The sequence below is a fragment of the Lissotriton vulgaris genome, chromosome 5 (assembly GCF_964263255.1).
Source record: "Lissotriton vulgaris chromosome 5, aLisVul1.2, whole genome shotgun sequence".
In the NCBI taxonomy this organism is placed as follows: domain Eukaryota; kingdom Metazoa; phylum Chordata; class Amphibia; order Caudata; family Salamandridae; genus Lissotriton; species Lissotriton vulgaris.
The window spans coordinates 382307643-382315054 of NC_141693.1; positions in this window are offsets into that span (position 1 = coordinate 382307643).

The window sequence follows — 7412 nt, forward strand, 5'->3', positions numbered from 1 at the left end:
AAAACGAACAGTTGAAGTGCGCAGTTTACTCGCAAACAACTAGACCGGCAACCGATTTGGTAACATCAGTGGCCATCTTGGAATCCTTGCAAATACATAGTATAAGATTCCTATGCACCAGTTGGGACCAGCGCTTGGCAAGAGTTGCAATGGTTTGCCCAAAACCATGTCCCTGCAGGCTTGAAAGGACCATTACCATTCCTGAAACATCATGTGGATTAGCACATCTAAAGGTATCAGAGAGAACAGTGGGGACGATCCTAACAAATTGCAGGATGTGCCCGCCACTGTGATGGGCACATCCTAATACCCCCCATGGGACACCCGCCCTTATGGCGGGCGGTCCCAATCCCCCCTAGGATGACGGGCGGACAAAGTCCACCCGTCATCCTAATAGACCCCTTACTGTCATTTCAAGACTGTTCCCTAATTGAATCCTATTAAGATTTGTTTATATGTACACCTCTCCCCTTTTGGCTTTTATAAGAAAACTTTTTCCTTTTATGACTTGCACAGCGGCTCTCCTCTCGTCAGAAATTGGGAACACTCTTGATTATTCTTAAGCTGCTGTTTTTTAATCTACTCATAATTCACCCCCACACAGTATTACGGTTGTTGTAGTTTAAATATTAGTTAGTCTGGGTACTTGTGTGAGCTCACCACAGAATTCTGATACTGCTCGAGGAGCACTCAGTTTTTGTTTTTGGAATGCAACATGTTTTTGTATTTTAATGTGGAATTCTTGGTTTTTGTTTTAGGAATTAATGAAGATTTTAGATTGTAATATTGAGCTTGGCATATTATTGACACAGAGGGGTCGATTCCGAATTGGGAAAAACCGCTCCGGATAGCCGTTTGGAGCCTTTTCCCCGTATGAATCGTACCCTGCAACGTCCCCCGTTCGTACGATGTAGTACGATTCCGTCCCAATGCAGCTCTCCGTATGAATTGTACCACGAACCGCACGACTCGTATTCCCGTACGAATCACTGCCAGAACACGCAGCAAGCGACGTTTGTACGTTTCTACGCAGGTTTTCCCGACCCAGCAAGTACGATCCGTGACGGGTACGCACCGTACGACTCTTTTTCTACTGGAGCTGAAAACTGCCATAAAAGCAGAGTTCGCCTCAAAACAGGTACGAAACGGTCCTCCCGGGTACAGTGCGTACTCCCCATGATCGCAGGTTACGGTGCATACCCCTGCGATCATGGGGGGTACGCACCGTACCCCGCGATCATGGGGTGTATGCACCGTACCCCACGTTCGCTGGGTGTACGGCGCGTACACCCTGCGATCACAGGGGTACGGCCGTACACCCCATGATCACAGGGGTACGCACCGTACCCCTGCGATCATGGGGTGTACGCCCCATACGGTGTGTATGTGATTGGGTGCTTTTCCTTACAAATCGTCCTTACCCAACGTGGACCGTACGAATCGCGTCCTCATCCCCCGGTCCGGATCGTACTCGTCGGGTTGTACGGCATGTTTACGAATCGTACGGTTCACTGTGCAGATCCGTGTCATATGGTTTAAGCCTTGCAATTCGTACGGTTCGCAACGATTCGGACGGATTGACGGGAAACGTATCGTACTACGCAATTCGGATGAACGTGTACAATTCGTACGGCGAGAGCTCCGGATACGATTCGGACGGATGTTTTTTTTCCCGAATTGGAATCGACCCCCTTATTGTGTGTCTTGCCAGTGCACTTGGTTTTATTTAATTTTAGGTAATTTCCCAATCATAGAGTTGACTTGGGAGAACTAGGGTTATTTATTCCAAAATATATAGTCTGCTTTTTATCATTAAGTTACTATCGCAATAATAATTTTTCCTAGTCCAATACGGCATACATATCTCTGTGCTGTTGGCCTAGTTCACTAAAGAGTGGACTTCATCATTGTCTACTACCTCAGTTTAGCTCATAATACCATTGATGATTCTGTTTTACAAAATTTTAGGAAAACTCGCATATATTGGGTGGACTGGCGAGAACTAGGCTTACTTATCCTCCTAAATATATAGTTGGTCCCTTACTACCAAGTTACTATAGTAACAGTTTTTCCAAGTCCAACACGACATAGAAACTTCTTATTTGGAGGCCGAATTTACTTATTTGTGCGGCTTCACTGTCTACTACTACAGTTTAGTTTAAATTGCTACTTATGCAACTTATGCTTATGCAACATGCCAGATTTTTAATACGGAAAGGTGTACTCTCTGCTGCTCATACTACAGGTACACTTTAAAATTCATTGGTGCTTTTAAACACTTTTCCCGATTCGGATATGGTTTCCTAAAAGTTAAATAATACAGTACTCGATTTTCATCTATTTAAAACTAGGGAGTTACTATTTATGCTCCCAGGGACTGGGACGTCTGGTTTGTGCTGTTACTTGATATGTTCGGGTTTTATTTTAAGTTATGCCTTTTAACTTAGGAAGATTGGACCAGTAATACAAGCATGCCGTTATTAATATTTCCTTGTAGATCACTTATTGGAATATTGAAGAATTTTTTCCTTTAAAGTTGGAGGTCGCTCTGATGCACTTTATTTCGGTATACACTCAAAAGTTGGGTTTTTAATATCGATTTACATTAATATCGAATTAAAAATATAGAATGGACAAAATATCGAATGGACAGAATATAGACAACAAACATATAGACTGGACAGAATATAGACAACAAAAATATTGAATGGACAGAATATAGACAACAAAAATATCGAATTTGAGGTAAATAAGTTAATAGTGATTTTTTAATAATATCCAATTTTTTAAAGTGTTTTTATATTAGTATATGTGTGAAAAGTGTATATTTATTTTATAATTATTTTAATAAATTAATTTTATGGTATTTAATTTTTGCATAATATAATTCTGTAGCGGGTTGTGGGTTTATAGGGGAATAGGGTGAGAAGTAATTTAATTATAATTAATTAAATATGGTAATTTATGTATTGGTATTTATTTTGAATTAATTGTTAATTAATTATTAATTGGTAATTAATTAAATATAATTGGTAATTAATTTTTAGTAATTGATTAATTGATAATTATGTTAATTGTATTAATTTATTTTCTGTAGTGGGTTGTGGGTTTATAGGGGAATAGGGTGGGAAGTAATTTAATTATATTCAATTAAATGTTTTAATTTATTTATTGGTATTTATTCTGAATTAATTGATAATAACACTTTTAATTTGTAATTGAATACAATATAATTGGTAATTTATTTTAATTAATTGATAATTATGTTAATTTTATTAATGTATTTTCTGTTGCAGGTTGTGGGTTTGTAGGGGAATAGGGTGGGTAGTAATTTAATTGTAATTAATTAAATATTTTATTTTATTTATTGGTTTTGTTTTGTAATTTTTAATTATTTTTTAATTGATAATAACTTAATTGTTAATTGGTAAATAATTTGTATTAATAGGTAATTATTTTTATTAATTAATTTGTAATTGTATTTTTAATTGATTAATTAATATATTATATAACATTGTTAATTACTTTTAATCAATTTGTAATTGGTATTAATATTTAATTTATTTTTATTCATATATGAAGTACTTACTTTCCCTTCTGTTGCACTCTCTGGAGTGTGAATAGTAATTTTTACCCCTATGCTATCTAACGCTTTCTCTACTAATACACTCACTGGAGTGGTAATAGTAATTTTTTCTCCTACGCTATCCAACACTTTCCCTACTGTTGCACTCTGTGGAGTGGGAATAGTAATTTTTACTCCTACGCTATCCAACACTTTCCCTACTGTTGCACTCTGTGGAGTGGGAATAGTATTTTTAATCCTACGCTATCCAACACTTTCCCTACTGTTGCACTCTGTGGAGTGAGAATAGTAATTTTTACCTCTACGCTATCCAACGCTTTCCCTACTGTTGCACTCTCTGGAGTGGGAATAGTAATTTTTACCCTCCCGCTATCCAATGCTTTCCCTACTGTTGCACTCATTGGAGTGGGAATAGTAATTTTTACCCCAACGCTATCCAACGCTTTCCCTACTGTTGCACTCACTGGAGTGGGAATACTAATTGTTACCCTACCGCTATCCAACGCTTTCCCTACTAATGCACTCACTCGAGTGGGAATAGTAATTTTTACCCCTACGCTATCCAACACTTTCCCTACTGTGTCACTCAGTGGAGTGGGAAGAGTAATTTTTACCCTACCGCTATCCAACGCTTTCTCTACTGTTAAACTCACTGGAGTGGTAATAGTAAATTTAACCCTTTTGCTATCCTACGGTAAAAATATTGTATATTTTTTATTAATATTATGTTTTTATATATATATATATATATATATTCACTGAAAAAACCATAGGTTATAGACCATATATAGTTAGGAATTCGCATTTACAAAACCTTATTTTACTCACACAAAACCATTGTAATTCCATATATAGTTAGTTGCACTAACTATATATCGCGCACCCGCAATCCACTGCTGATGATGTCACATATTACATCATTCATGACATGGTCAGTGACATCACTGATGACATCACTGATGACATCTCAAATGACATCACTGATGACATCACTGATGACAACATCCAGTGACTGTATGTTTCTGTAAAGTTAAAATATGTCTTACATATTGAAGAATGAGTGGATGTATACGTGTCTGGATGAAGGATTTAGTAGGTGCATGACTGACTGTATGAGTGAGTGATTAAATGTGTCTCACTGAGTGCATGGGTTAGTGACTAAACTGTCTTAATAAGTAGCTATATGAGTAACTATATGGGTTATTGATTGGTTGCCCAAGTATTTGTATGGGAGACTGAGTGTGTGTGTGGGTGGCTGGGAGGTGTATGACTCTGTGCATAGATGTGTGAGCAGTTGATTCACTAGATGTATGGTTTCAAAAGTGCATGTGGAAACAGCTGTATGGGCGGTTGACTGTGTGCATGAGTGTATTGGTGAGTGAATGGATATCGCAGTGCTACATGTCAAAGTACATATGTAAAACACAGTACATGTGAGAGTTGACATATATAAATAACTGTGCATAAGAGCCAGTGAATGTGTGAGTGGCTGTATGGATCATTGTGAACTTGTATCAGGGATTGTATAAGAGAGTAAATATGTGTTAGTATATGTTTGAATAAGTAAGGTGTGTATAACTGTATAGTTGAGGAAATGGAGGTGTGATTGATTCTTTGCATGACTGACTAGGTGTGTGAGTAACTCCATGGATGAGTGACAGTCTGTGAGTGTCTGTTTACACTGATTGTATCTAAGGTTATATTAGAGTCTGAAGAGGTTCATCGTATTATCACATGAATGATATCATCAGTGATGTGATCAGTAATGTCAAATGAGATGTCATCAGTGATGTCATCAGTGATGTCATTTGAGATGTCATCAGTGATGTCAATTGAGATGTCATCAGTGATGTCATCAGTGATGTCACTGACCATGTCATGAATGATGTAATATGTGACATCATCAGCAGTGGATTGCGGGTGCGCCATATATAGTTAGTGCAACTAACAATATATATGGAATTTCAATGGTTTTGTGTGAGTAAAATAAGGTTTTGTAAATGCGAATTCCTAACTATATATGGTCTATAACCTATGGTTTTTTCAGTGAATATATATATATATATAACATTTCTATGGCAAAATGAAACCCCTCATTTTGTTCCTTTGCAAATTAAATGTTTTAAGTGTTAACACTTTATTCCAATCAAGATGACTTCAGGTGTGCCATACTTTTGTCATAAGTAAGACTGTTAGCGCTCTAGTTGTTCTTTAGAACACTCTGGGACATTCTGCCACTGGGCTATAGTTGGGCTACATCTGGCTGATATTTGGGCTACATTTGTTTTTTTTGTATCTGGTGGCCATCTTTGGGCTACATTGGGCTACATTGGGCTACATTTGGGCTCTAACATATATATAGCCCAATGTAGCCCAATATATATTTTTCAAAAATTATTTTCGTAAAAACCACTGCAGCATATATCTTAAACATAGCAAAGGCACATCGGGCTACCAGTCCCTACAATTTTGTCAAGTTTTGTGGAAATCCATTCCGCCGTTCGAGCTAAAAGTGAATCCAACCGCCCTATGGAAAACTCAATGTTAAAAACACGTTTTGGGAACCCCCTTTTGTTCTCAGCCCCTGCTTGACGAAACCCCCCCAAACTTTCAGGGGACACTCAGAAACAAAATGTGCCATTTTCCTTAAAATTTCAGCCAATTCCGTCCATCAACGCCAAAGTTATTCAACATAACATTTTCAGAAATCCCTATTCAAAAAAATCCTAACTATATATACCTACTGACGACCGCCAGTAGGTAATATATAACATTTCTATGGCAAAATGAAACCTCTCATTTTGTTCCTTTGCAAATTAAATGTTTTAAGTGTTAACACTTTATTCCAATCAAGATGACTTCAGGTGTGCCATACTTTTGTCATAAGTAAGACTGTTAGCGCTCTAGTTGTTCTTTAGAACACTCTGGGACATTCTGTCACTGGGCTATAGTTGGGCTACATCTGGCTGTTATTTGGGCTACATTTGGTTTTTTTTGTCTCTGGTGGCCATCTTTGGGCTACATTGGGCTACATTGGGCTACATTTGGGCTCCAACATATATATAGCCCAATGTAGCCCAATATATATTTTTCAAAGTTAATTTTCGTAGAAACCACTGGAGCATATATCTTGAGATATAGCAAAGGCACATCGGGCTACCAGTCCCTACAATTTTGCCAAGTTTTGTGGAAATCCATTCAGCCGTTCGAGCTAAAAGTGAGTCCAACCGCCCTATGGAAAAATCAATGTTAAAAACACGTTTTGGGACCCCCCTTTTTTCTCGGCCCCGCTTGACGAAACCCCCCCAAATTCTCAGGGGCTGCTCAGAAACAGAATGTGCCATTTTCCTGAAAATTTCAGCCAATTCCGTCCACAAACGCCAAAGTTATTCGACATAGAATTTTCAGAATTCCCATAGGAAAAAAATCCTAACTATATATACCTACTGGCTATCGCCAGTAGGTAATATATATATATATATATATATATATATATATATATATATATATATATATATATATATATATTACCTTCTGGCGGTCGCCAGTAGGTATATATAGTTAGGATTTTTTCTCTATGGGACTTTTGAAAATTCTATGTCTAATAACTTTGGCGTTTGTGGACGGAATCGGCTGAAATATCTAGGAAAATGGCACATTTTGTTTCTGAGCAGCCCCTGAAAATTTGGGGGGGTTTCGTCAAGGGGGGGCCGAGAAAAAAGGGGGCTCCAAAAACGCGTTTTTCCCATTCATTTTTCCATAGGGCGTTTGGCCTCACTTTTAGCTCGAACGGCTGAATGGATTAGCACGAAACTTGGCAAAATTG